This window comes from Mchenga conophoros, linkage group LG15, assembly GCF_057382185.1.
Source record: "Mchenga conophoros isolate Kocher_MC1m ecotype Shallow Benthic linkage group LG15, M_conophoros_male_GT1.1, whole genome shotgun sequence".
Classification (NCBI taxonomy): Eukaryota; Metazoa; Chordata; class Actinopteri; order Cichliformes; family Cichlidae; genus Mchenga; species Mchenga conophoros.
This window is the reverse complement of record NC_140540.1, coordinates 42338113-42352172: the sequence shown is the minus strand read 5'-3', so window position 1 is coordinate 42352172 and position 14060 is coordinate 42338113. Positions and strand designations below refer to the sequence as shown.

General features: G+C 41.3%; 1 long non-coding RNA gene across 1 annotated transcript; it reads right to left on the bottom strand.

Moving 5' to 3' along the window:
* Window positions 1–7680: 7680 nt before the first annotated feature.
* On the bottom strand, window positions 7681–8268 carry LOC146558981 (uncharacterized). Its single transcript, XR_014888666.1, has 3 exons — window positions 8113–8268; window positions 7869–8039; window positions 7681–7789 (listed from the first exon to the last, which is right to left on the bottom strand). It is a non-coding gene; the product is annotated as an uncharacterized LOC146558981 (long non-coding RNA).
* Between the last annotated feature and the right edge of the window lie 5792 nt (window positions 8269–14060).

The following is a 14060-nucleotide window of genomic DNA, read 5'->3' as shown; positions in this document are numbered from 1 at the left end:
TCTCACTATAATGTAGCGTTCACTTGACTTTGAAATTATCTGTCAGTGATACAGTAAACAAGATACAACAACTGCTATGTACACTTTAGTTTTTGACAATATACAGGGAGTGCAGAATTATTAGGCAAATGAGTATTTTGTCCACATCATCCTCTTCATGCATGTTGTCTTACTCCAAGCTGTATAGGCTCGAAAGCCTACTACCAATTAAGCATATTAGGTGATGTGCATCTCTGTAATGAAAAGAGGTGTGGTCTAATCTAATCTAAAAACTCCTTTGTCCCACACGCCATCAGACTGTTTAACTCCTCCCTGGAGGGGAGAGGGAGGGGAAACAGGAGGACAAAGGAGGGGGGAACAACTAAGCTGTAGTGCCTCTTCACCTCACTGTGCAATACCTTTTGTGCAATACTTTTGTAAATAGTCAACGGTGCAATAGACTCAATACTTGAAATGTGCAATTCACTTGTATTTTTATTTTTATTCCTATTTATTCTATTTATCCCCTTCGTATATTTTATTTATATTGTCTCTGTATTTATATATATGTGTGTGTGTGTATATATATATATATATATATATATATATATAATATTCTGTAACTCTGTAACTTCTGTCGGTGCTGTGCTTTTTTGGAAATCGAATTTCCCAGAGGAACCCACCCGAGGGATTAATAAAGTTCTATCTAATCTAATCTAATCTAATCTAATGACATCAACACCCTATATCAGGTGTGCATAATTATTAGGCAACGTCCTTTCCTTTGGCAAAATGGGTCAAAAGAAGGACTTGACAGGCTCAGAAAAGTCAAAAACAGTGAGATATCTTGCAGAGGGATGCAGCAGTCTCAAAATTGCAAAGCTTCTGAAGCGTGATCATCGAACAATCAAGCGTTTCATTCAAAATAGTCAACAGGGTGGCAAGAAGCGTGTGGAAAAACCAAGGCGCAAAATAACTGCCCATGAACTGAGAAAAGTCAAGCGTGCAGCTGCCAAGATGCCGCTTGCCACCAGTTTGGCCATATTTCAGAGCTGCAACATCACTGGAGTGCCCAAAAGCACAAGGTGTGCAATACTCAGAGACATGGCCAAGGTAAGAAAGGCTGAAAGACGACCACCACTGAACAAGACACACAAGCTGAAACGTCAAGACTGGGCCAAGAAATATCTCAAGACTGGTTTTTCTAAGGTTTTATGGACTGATGAAATGAGAGTGAGTCTTGATGGGACAGATGGATGGGCCCGTGGCTGGATTGGTAAAGGGCAGAGAGCTCCAGTCTGACTCAGACGCCAGCAAGGTGGAGGTGGAGTACTGGTTTGGGCTGGTATCATCAAAGATGAGCTTGTGGGGCCTTTTCGGGTTGAGGATGGAGTCAAGCTCAACTCCCAGTCCTACTGCCAGTTTCTGGAAGACACCTTCTTCAAGCAGTGGTACAGGAAGAAGTCTGCATCCTTCAAGAAAAACATGATTTCCATGCAGGACAATGCTCCATCACACGCGTCCAAGTACTCCACAGCGTGGCTGGCAAGAAAGGGTATAAAAGAAGAAAAACTAATGACATGGCCTCCTTGTTCACCTGATCTGAACCCCATTGAGAACCTGTGGTCCATCATCAAATGTGAGATTTACAAGGAGGGAAAACAGTACACCTCTCTGAACAGTGTCTGGGAGGCTGTGGTTGCTGCTGCACGCAATGTTGATGGTGAACAGATCAAAACACTGACAGAATCCATGGATGGCAGGCTTTTGAGTGTCCTTGCAAAGAAAGGTGGCTATATTGGTCGCTGATTTGTTTTTGTTTTGTTTTTGAATGTCAGAAATGTATATTTGTGAATGTGGAGATGTTATATTGGTTTCACTGGTAAAAATAAATAATTGAAATGGGTATATATTTGTTTTTTGTTAAGTTGCCTAATAATTATGCACAGTAATAGTCACCTGCACACACAGATATCCCCCTAAAATAGCTAAAACTAAAAACAAACTAAAAACTACTTCCAAAAACATTCAGCTTTGATATTAATGAGTTTTTTGGGTTCATTGAGAACATGGTTGTTGTTCAATAATAACATTATTCCTCAAAAATACAACTTGCCTAATAATTCCTCACTCCCTGTATACAATACAGTACTTAAAGGAACACACTCCACTTTTTTTGGAAATAGGCTCGTTCCCCATCTCCCTCAGAGTTAAAAATGCAGCGTCTTCTTTCTAGATCTGTACGTTAATAGGGCTCTGGCTCTCTTTTCATTGTTTCCTCACCTGGAATCATCATGAGGGAGCTTATGTGTTGGATGTTAGCAAAAGAAGGCCTGGATAGCAGCTGTGAGACTCTTTATACCCTATTAGTTTTATTTTCAATGCGCTCTGAGGTCATAGCAATTTAGAACAAACATGCAGAACTACCTTCTATTTATAGGGTTGCTAATTGTTTTTCATTATTGCAGCAAACCAGCCAATGAAATGAATGAAACAAATCCTGACTGGGTTCCAATATATGGGGCACTACGAAATCTTTGTTTCAAACTACATGCTACATACCACCATGCCAATCAGGTTACTTCTTCCATGTGAGGGTGAAAAGGTGACTCTAAGATGGCGAAGGTGTGCTGCGTTTTGGTGAACATGTGACCCAGTGTGGTAGTAAAACCAGGGGAAAATGCTCTTGTGAAATACTCTTAAAAGTCTTGTGCTGTATATGTAGTGATAAGTTTTCAAAAGAGACGGTAAATTACAGAATGCTATAGTGGGTGATATTATTTAAATGGTGTCATGATTTTATGTGAACATTTTGTCGTTTGTAAACTATACTTGACATTGATTCTACATTGTAACTGATGTGATGTTCTACAAAGAGGTTTTAATTTTAAAAAAAGGCAAACATTTGTTTGTTTCTTTATTCAACTTTTGAACAGTGGTATTTAGTAAGTACATAATCTGTCATGGTCCGTGGTCCTGTGTCTGTGGAATGCGTGATGCTCGGGTAGCCACACCCCCGGGCTGGGCCATCACCAGCACACCTGCTCTCCATCACGGTGACTACACGGAGATCTGCTTAACCCGGCACTGACGGATGCTCCATGCCAGTCCGTTAGTCACGCCACAGTGGTTTCTACTCGGCGTCTTGAGGTGATAGTAAGCTGACTTTGTTATTGTCTTAATGTGTTTTTCTAAGTTTAGGTCTGCATCCATCACTACACCCAAATTTCTCGCCTGGTTTGTGGTTTTTAGATGTATAGATTGAAGTTCTCTGGTGACCTGTAATCGTTTTTCTTTGGCGCCAAAGACTATTACCTCAGTCTTGTTTTTGTTTAGCTGGAGAAAATTGTGGCACAACCAGTCATTGAATATATCATTAAACACTTTGGTCAGAGCGGTTTCAGTGCTGTGGTTCTGTCTAAAACCTGACTGGAAGGCATCGTAGCAATTATTCTGTTTTAAGAAGTAACTGAGCTGTTGAGAAACTGCTTTTTCAATGATCTTACTTAAAAACGGGAGATTTGAGATCGGCCTGTAGTTGTTCATTTGTGTCTTGTCAAGATTGTCCTTTTTCAGTATAGGTTTTATTACAGCAGTTTTTAGTGGTTCTGGAAACACACCTGACATTAAAGAAAAGTTGACGATCTGTAACAGGTCTGACTCGTTTTGTTATCACTGTTGTTGATATATTTGTGTGGGCTGAGATTTTACTTTCAAAGAAAACACAGTAATGATCAGACAGGCCCACATCAGACACAGTAACCTTTGAAATGCTCAGGCCTTTGGAGATCAGTAGGTCAAGAGTGTGTCCTCTATTATGTGTGGCCTCTGTTACATGCTGAGTCAGCCCAAAGTTAAATAAATATGAATTAATTAGTGCAATTTCTTTAACCATGGAGAATAACTAAATCCTTCAGGACAATGTCACATCAATGCACTGAACTCACTATGTTATCCATCTAACAGAGCCTCTACATGTTCTCACTGTAATTTCCCCCTCATGAATGAATTCATGCTGCACTAATCTGAATGTTCGGGGGGAAATCAAATGCATTTTACTCGCAGTACTCAAACTGACTTACCTTACCCTTACGGGGAAGTAAGCCTATCTGGTGCAGATGCAAGGCTGTGTTTATTCTGGCAGAGTAATAAGACACACACTCTCAGGGCAATTCTTAGACAGAAAAAACTCGGAGGGCAATGCAAAAATGTATCCAAAAAATAGAACAAAATGACAAAAAAAGGAGTCAAAAAACAAAAACGATTGGATAGCTAACACATTCAGCAAGCCTGGGAAAAGGCAACCATATAGATAGGGATAAACATGCGTCTCAGGTATGTGGTGAGGATCTGGGGGCAGCTTGGAAGCCCCTTTTTCTCACGGGCTTTACCTGAAAGATGTGCAACGTGGGATGAATCCATATTGGAAGGCCATACCCAAAGGCATGACTTTGGGGATAGAAACTGAGCCTCTAAAGTGACAGTTGGATTGCAGATGGAAGCCAGTGAAAGCAGTCCTAAAAGACTGAAAAATCGTTTTAAAAGAGAGAGGTCAACTTGTGCATCCTACTGGAGAAAATGCTTCAGGTAATTAACAACATCTGTAACAAAAGCTAATTTAGGCAGACTTAGATAATTAGGCAAGAAATGATAGGATGATGGTGTCAGGTGGAGACAGTTCATTTATTTTTACTGGGATGATGCATGATATTTAAAATCAATCTTTGTAGTTGTAGTATAAAACTACACAGCAGTCCATTAACGACCCCAAAAGCACAAAAATCAAATATTTGGTCAATGCAAGACATTTCCAATCATGAATAGTAATGCTATCACATTAATTTTTTATGCAGCTCAGCGAAAGCAGACCTGAGATTCTTTCAGCTACATTTTGAAGGTAAATTGACGTAGCCTTTAGAGACATGTGGCAAAAACCAGATACATGGGTAAAAGGGAGTCCGAGCAGGAACAGGCACCCACATAATCAGTGTGTACGTTTGCCTGACAGCTGGGGATTATTGTGCTGTTTTCTGTCTTTCCTAAACACAGTAGGCCATAACGACATCAGCATTTTCAGAAAACATGAAACATATTAGTGAAAATATAGTAAAACAGGCTGTAGCCCTGGAGCTCGAAGCTATTCATTAAAAATAATAATATAAAAAATTGTGTCTGAACAAAACAAACAAAATCAGACAAGTTATTCTTACATCACAATTTGTTATAGTAACTGTGTTTGTCAATAATGCAAAACATATGAGATTAACAAATTCTCTACACAATAGTGTCAGTCTGTTCTTCTCTGTTGGCCTGGTTAATATCATGTAACTTTTCTAAGCTTTTTCCCCTTTGCAGACAGGAAAACCCACAGTGCTGCTTTCAGGGAACACAGGTCATCTTTAGACTTTTGTTTTTGTGGCTGTTACTATTTCTTATGTTTCAGTACCATTATAGTCAAAAGAAGATTGTATTTTCCATTTGCAGCAATTTATTTTTTGTGGTGTGGCTGTTCTGTAGAACAGCGAGAGGTGCAGTAGACTTCAGCACAGAGGAGACATGTCGTGTTTGCTGTGTGGCAGGCAGGATTGGACACAAATACAGGACGCACAGGACACAGAGGGATGAACTGAGAGTCAGCTTTTATTGTGCTGTTAGTCTTGTTTCCATTCTTTTTCACTTGCTGTTTTTTCATATATTTCTTGTGCTGATCATCTTTTATTCCTCCACTTTCTTTCTGCCACGTGGTGTGCAGATAGGATAGCACAGGCTGACAAGGTTTTCCTTTCTTGTTTTCTGGCAGGGAATAGAGGCTGGTTGGCCTAAAAAACAAATGATTCTTCTGATGTGATGATGAGTCAACAGGCCCACAATGTTTTAATTACAAAGGCCAGACTGAAGGCCACGCAGGATAATGTAATATCACTTAGGCTACGTTCACACTGCAGGGGAAAGCGCATCAAATCAGATTTTTTTGACCCTATGCGACCCATATCTGATCATGGTGTGACAGTGTGAACGGCACAAATCCGATATTATCACATCCGATCTGGGTCACTTTCGTATGTGGTCCTGAATTTGATGCATATCCAATGTTTTAGAAAGCGACTGCTGTTTGATGGTCATGTCGCATTAAATCCGTCTTTTACGTCACTGACACAAGACAAATGCCAATTATCAGCGCCGGAGAAGACATCGCGAACGCTTCCTGGCCATCCAGTATAGATGTCAGCTAAACTGTTGGGAAGACAACGTTGGAGAAACGTGAACATTTTATTTGTTCTGTATAATCTGCAGATTCTGACAGAACTCTGCAGCTATCCTTTGAAGCACCGCTCCTCTCAAACAGCAATAAGGATCCTTATTAGGTTATTTACATTATTATGTAAATAACAAAATAACTTAAAGCAAAAATTGGGAAACGTAAAGTCCGAAGTCTTTATATTAAGGCCATCAGTCAAACAATACTGTTGGTCTGGGTCTAAACAGAGCGCGTTGTGTGTGACATCTTTTGCGCATGCGGCCGCTTTGAGCGTTCACACTAGAGCGCGTTTGCTGTCGCATTTTATTTGTAGTGTGAACGAGCAGACAAAAACATCGGATTTGATCAAAAAATCGGAATTGAGCATCAAGACCTGCAGAGTGAACGTAGCCTTATTTAATGCAGGTCTATGCTTCAATTTTCTAATACTGAAAACATGCTTGTGTTATAATATCCATGTCTATGTAAAAAGAAGATACAACAGGAGCACCTTTGCATTTCTGCTTCTTCTTGATGATGGAGTTCCAGTAATAGATGTAGCTTTGCTTTATTATAGCTGCTTCAGTATTAGTCATTTTCCAGAAACATGCCCTGATTCACTACATTTGTGTCAATTAAAATGTCTTTGCAGGTGTTATGCAAGTCTTTTGTCTTTAGGAGATAGAAGCAGAGAAGCAGGAATGTTTTGAAAGTAGATCCACAGGATTGTGAAAGGATTTTATGTGTGTGAGCGGAATTTTAATCATAATGACTAAAAAAGGCCCTTCAGGAAGTTTAACTGTGCAAAGATCACTGTACTCCAATTCTGCTCTGGACGCTGCTGGAATCCATTTTTTCTTACACACACGGCAGTTAATAGCAAGACTATCCTCCCAACATGTTGTTTCATTTCTGTTGCCCTGAGGAGACGAATCCCTCAGTTGAAAAGACCTCACCTTCCAGCAGCCATGGGAAGCAAGTAATGTGAGTGCATTTAAAAACTCACTGAGCATTATAACTGATAAGGTTTCCGAGAGAGACTCAGGCGCAGGCCAGGGTTTTCCTTTAAGCGAAGGACAGTGCATTTATTTACAGTGAACACATACACCAAGTGGCTATATACAACGTGCAGGGGAAACGGGTCCGGGTCGCCAGGGTCCGTGGGAAACAGGGTTGGGAGAAGGGTGTTCCACACTTTCTGTACAAAAACGTTCCCCCTCAATCACTCCTCTCCGCATCGGGTTCCAAAAATGATCTACACACAAAACGTCAGGTTAGCAGGATAATTATAAGAAATTCTCAAAGTACAGGTTAGCAGTGTCACGGCTCAACGGCACGAGGGAACAGGGATGGACACAGGCGCAGAAACCAACCCGGAAGCGAGGTGACAGAAAACAAATGATTTATTTCCGCCCACAGGTAAACAAAGGTGAAACACAAAGCGACGCCACCACACTAGTGGCGCGTAGGATTCGTCGGTGATAATGAGGGCGACCTAGACACCTCTAGGAGACGGCTGAACAGCGGGGACAGCGGGGAGGTAGAAACAGGACTAGGTAGGGGCCGGGGGCACTGGAACAAGAGGAGATCACGATCAGAGGGATCCAGCAGACAACCAATAATCCTCCGCAGTTGAATTGAATTGCCTTACTTGGTTTCAGATGGAGGGGACAGGTGGAGCGGAAAACCCGGAAGCGGTCGAGGCGTGGGGAGGCAGGCAGGTGAGCGGTGGGCCGGCAGGCCACGTTGTGTAAGCAGCTGGCGGCCCAGGTCCAGGAGGACGGGAGCGAGGGGAACAAGATCTCCACTCCGGGTGCTATCGCTGAGGACAAGAAAAGACAGGTCAGTCATCACACGGCGTTAAGACAAGGTTTAGGATGCTCCACTGAACTAACATGGGAATAGCAGATACTCAGGCGATGAGTGGTTGAGAGCGCAGGTCTGATATACCGCTGGCACGATTGCTCACAGGTGGTCAGCCAGGGAGGGGCAACCGGACTCCGCCTAAAGGAGGAGGAGCCGCTGTCTGAGACCTGCAGGTGCCCAACCAGACCATGACAAGCAGAAACACAAGTCTAACTGACACTGATAGCTCAACGATCCAGCAAAGACTAGTGCAGACTCGCCATCTAAGTAGTGCAGTAATCAGCTGGGATCAGCGGCCGGTGTGGTGATGAGCAGGTGTGTGGGCCAGCAGCGGGAGCCCGCAGTGAGCATCGCCGTGGCGAGAAAGAGAGAGAGTGAGAGAGAGGGCGAGAGCGAGAGAGCAAACAAACCACAAACATATTGCCCAATAGAGGATTGACCAGCGGGGCACAGGGACCATGACAATAACTGTTTACTTGCTCATCTTCATGTCCATGCCCAGTCCTGCTTGGCTTACAGATGGTGTATGCATTTTTGCCTTGCAGCTTGAGTCTTTATTGATTAGTGATCATGGTTTTCAAGAACTCGGTCAGTGGGGAAACATGTTCATTCTACTTGATTATTCTTCTTTCATTATTCCTTTGAGCTTAGATACCCCAGATGGATGCACAACCTTCTAGCATAGAAACTTTGAGGATGTTTGTTGAACTAAATATATAAAACATGTATGTGACTTTTAGATGCTCAGACATAATTTGGGGGGTGGGGGGTTCCCAGGGCACCGAACAGGCTAGGACCGCCACTGGCTACACCCACACTGCATACACTTGCTCCCACTGCTGTGCTGTCAGATGGAGCTTTAGTTTGACTGGATTCAAGGATTTCTTTGCAACAATGAATAATGAATCACACATGGTGGTTTCCTGCTGCTTCTCTTGGTAAAATCTAACTCAGTGTGAGTATCATCATAATTCCTTAGTTTGGCAAATGTTGTATTTATGTCATTTGTGGAGGAGGTGAGTGTAGATTTAAGAATCCTGCATCCTGGTGCTGAGTGATTGACTGTCACCTTAGAATCACTGATGTGATGTATTACAGCATATGAGAACTTATGGGGATTAATGTAAATCTGCCTAGAGATTTTTTACATTATTATTTATGCCTAAAAAACCACAAACTGTAGAACTGTGAAGCCAAAATAACCAAACTTAATAGACTTGAATTTGTCTGAGAAAATATGCAAATCAAGAGAGAATTTGTCTTCCTGGTTTGCTGAATAATTGTTATTCTGCAGATGGTCCCAGTATATAAGCTCAGTCAATCTTTCAGAACTGGTATACGGTATCATCGTATCTGAAGATTGAAATATCTGCTGAATGAATCCAAGTGCACCAGCTATGCATTAAAATGTGTATACGGAGCACATACATAAGTGAGAAGACTGTATGACTGGGTAGGTGCACATACGCTACCAATGTACAGTGTGTTTTGTTTTTCTTTCAATTGTTAAAGCTTTATTGTTGTTTTTGCACATGTGACCTGGTGGGGAAAAAAATGAGGCCAAACAACACAGTCACCATCAGAGGAGGAACATTCAAAAGAACAGAATACTAGCTAATGGTTGTTTGTTGTGGTATGATACCTAGTCATACTGTACTATGAATTACTAAAGCAATAAGGTGTGAGTGTGTGTTGGGGGGGCAGTTTGGTCTGATCCCAGTAAAGTCTCTTCAACTGATTGCAGCCTATTGGTGTGTGTGTGTGTGTGTGTGTGTGTGTGTGTGTGTGTGTGTGTGTGTGTGTGTGTGTTTTAAGATGAAAGAAGGAATTCAGCACTCTGTGACATTACGGCTGCGCTATGATGCAGCTGTTGCATGCAAAATGTACGATGTTGTTTACAGCAATCGGGCGTCCTGTCAGGTGGTGAAGCAGCAGAATACTGATGAGCTGTCTTTGGGGAAGAGAAGCCACTGAGAAGTCTGGCTCAAGTGATGAGAGGGGAAAGCGTGTAAGTGCAATGGCAGTCATTACATATTTACTCTTTAAGGGAGCCTGCTTGAAATTGGTAGGTAAAAACATACACACAACATCACACTTCACATCCCCGCACAGTTTCAATCCAAGTGTCAAGTGATTTGTTTTCTGTCCTCAATCCCTTTTGTTTGTTTGTTTTTATGTAGAATAAAAGCATGCATAAAAGCATATAACATTTTCTGTGTATATCACTAAGTTTTGCAAAGTGACGCATGCTCCTGGAGATATGTGAACTCATGGCTTGTGTCTAACTTTCATTTCTGCAAAATAAGATGGTTGGCCAAAAGTTTACAGAAAAGAGAGATACTGTTTTTTCATAGTTATTAAATATAATAATATAAATAAAACAGGAGGAGCAGAGATTAGGCTACATGTAGCTAGCAAGGAGTCTGGAGTCATGCAAGACCCAAGCGGTTTCAGTATTGAAAAGGACCAAAGCTGGTTTCTCTCTATGCCTCTTTCAAAGACAGAACGTCAGTTTAACCCTTTCATGCATAGTGGTCACTACAGTGGACACAGCTGTTCAAAGGCTGTTTCCTTGTATTTGCGTCAGTGTTGATGGGATTGCACTTGCACATAAACCACTACATTGGACACTGATGCCTCACTCCATACCTGCCACCCACTGGTCGTTTAATGTCACTATAGATATATGACATGCTTCATTGTAATTGTTGTTATTGAACCCTGTCATGCATGAATTATGACCACCTCAATCAGGATTTTTTTTTCTTAAGTATTTTATTCATTTTTTCATGCGTAAAGAGGAGTAAAAAGACTAAAGACAAAATTCTGATTGTCGTGGTCATAATTCATGCATGACAGGGTTAATCAGCCTGAATCCGTTAGTTGGTCGATAATTTTGGCATGGTGAACCTCAAGAGAGACAACGGCAAGTAGGTCTTTAATTGGAGATGTGGTCTCTTTTTAGTGTGTGCTTTTTTGACATTGATGATTTCCAGTGTGTTCAATCTGGAGCCTATCCCCGCTGCCTTAGTGCGAGAAGCAGGTTACACCCTGGACAGGTCGCCAGTCTGTCGCAGGGCTAACACATAGACGCAGACAACCAGTCACACTCACACCTATGGGCAGTTTAGAGTTTCCAATTAACCTGACCCCACTAATGTCTGTGGACTGTGGGAGAAAGCTGGAGTACCCAGACATGCAAACATGCAAAAACCCACACACAAAGGCCCCCACCCGATGGTGGAATTGAACTCGGGACCTTCTTGCTGTGAGGCAACAATGCTAACCACCGTGCTGCCTGATGTAATACTATGTTGCAAACCCCCCACTGTAATACAGACATAGGTCTGTAATACATTTTAAATGATTTAATTAACATTACTGAAAAATGCCCCCCCCCCCAAAAAAAAGCACTAGCTGGGTTGATCAAGATGAATGTATTGTAACGTGTATTTTGCTCAACATACTGAACCATGGGTGAAAAGGAGGAGCTGTGACAGTTAAAGACAATGATACATCATTTGCAAGAAATATTTCTGTCTTGAAAATTAGAATTGTACTTATAAATTCCAACCAAAAGCAGGATAAACAAAACACATACGGTATATTGTCTAATAGTCTTGGAGTACTCTTAATATTAAATAGCTATAAATATTTACTACCAGGAGGAGGCCCCGGGGCAGACCCAGGACACGCTGGAGAGATTATATCTCTCGGCTGGCCTGGGAACGCCTTGGTGTTCCCCCGGATAAGCTGGAGGAGGTGGCTGGGGAGAGGGAGGTTTGGGCCTCTCTGCTCAGGCTGCTGCCCCCGCGACCCAGGCCCGGATAAAGCGGATGAAGATGGATGGATGGAAATATTTACTAGTAAGAACTGCAGTCTGGGTTTATGCATGTATATGCCCAATAGAGGTCTTATTAGCAAATGAGCACCAAAACCACGATATTTTATACTAGAAGCTGTAAAAATGAGAAAAGGTGGACAGCTGTCTGTTGAATCTGTAAAGAAACCAGATGCACTGTGCATTTATTTATTTTTGAGGTTTAGGCATTTTTAATCCAACGTTTCCCCTCTAACTTTATCGACACCTACATTTAGACTGTGCATTCATACATATAAAAAAATCTCTTTATCCTGAATATCCTATCCAGTCAAATGATTTCTTTACTGTGCACCAGGGCTGGCTATATTCCGGTGGCTAGAGGGGAAATGCCCCCTTAAACAATTGTCCTTTTGTGTCTTGTGCCCTCGTGTTTAGTGTAGGTTTAGTTCAGTGTCGAGTCTGCGTCTTTATGAACTGTTTCTTGTTTCCTTTTTTACTTTGAAAGTCCATGTCTTATGTCAGTGTATTCTGTTTACTTCCCCCCGTCTCTTCAGGATCATCAGGTCCAGCTGTGTGTTCCCCACCTGTGTGTAATCTCCCTTTGTTCTTCTGTGTGTATCTAAGTCGTGTCTACTTGTGTGCTGATCGCTGGTCCATCTGTGTATCAACCGTGTGTTCACCCTGCTATCCTTCCTTCATGTTCAGGTTTGCTGTTCAGTTTATCCCAGTTTAGATTATCTGTAGCTCCGTTTTGCCATCCTTATGTTTCAGTTCAGTTCATTTTTATTTCAAACATTTCAAACATGTGCCTTCACAGTCATTGCAAAATATCATTCCATTATTTGTTTGAAAAGGAGTAGGCTGAAGTATTTACTTATTTGTCCCTACCCCCTCAAGTTTTACCTCTCATTCATTTAATTTTCTTTTAGTCTCTTTTAGCAAAAGTAAAGCAAAACAAAACAAACATACATAAACCAAAAACAAGAAATAATCAAGCCCCACCACAGTATAGTTTCGTCCATATGAAAAAGACAGAATGTGTAAATTTGCAGATTCACAAGTTATGGAAAAAAACTAACACAAAAACCGAAAAGAACCACAACACCATTACAAGCAACATCACCGTCCTGGGTTAACACTGTTTTCTTCATTCTTATAATTATCTAAAATTAGTTTTTTATATTTTATTTTAAACTGGTTTATGTTTTTACTGTCTTTTATTTCTTCTTTTAGACTGTTTCATAATTTAACTCCTGCAATTGAGATAGACATAGTTCTTAAAGTTGTTCTAGCACTTCGTATTTTTAAATTCCACTTCCCTCTTAAGTTATACCCACCATCTCTTTCTATGAACAATTTACAGATTTCTTTTGGAAGCATTTTATTTCTTACTTTATACATTATTTGCGCTGTTTTAAGCTTCACCAAGTCTTGGAATTTAATAGCTTGCATTTTGAGAAAGAGTGCATTTGTATGGTCCCTGTACCCACATTATTATTAATCTAATGGCCCTTTTCTGTATTATAGTTATTGTTTGTGTGTTACTTTTGTATGTGTTTCCCCAGACCTCTACACAGTAGCTCATATATGGCAGTAGTAAAGCACAGTATAATATGTGCAGGGCTTTCTGATCCAACATATCTGTGGAGGTGGTTGGTGAGGGGAGGATGTTAGTAAAGCTGACATCCATCATGCACAAACCACATTACCCACTGCACGAGTCTGTGAGTGGGCTGAGCAGCTCCTTTAGTCAGAGACTGAAACACCCTCGCTGCAGGAAGGAGCGCTTTCGCAGAGCATTCATCCCAACAGCAGTTAGACTCTAACTCCTCAATCACGATGTCATAAGTCACTGGACACTGTGAACATCCACGGTCACCACTTCATGTATAATGGACCCTCCATGTGTACGGACATGTGCAGGTATATATGTCTGTATATGTATACATATGTATATTTAGTGTGTACGTGTGTGTGTGTGTGTACATGTCTATAAATAGGAATAGCAGTGGTACAATAGCTAAATCAAGCTATATAGTTTATGTCTTCCATATTTCCAACCATATCCATAATCACATACTGTATATGCTACCATTGAATATAGTGTATTTTTTACTTTTTTTCACTGATTGTGTCACGACTGGGGCAGCAGCC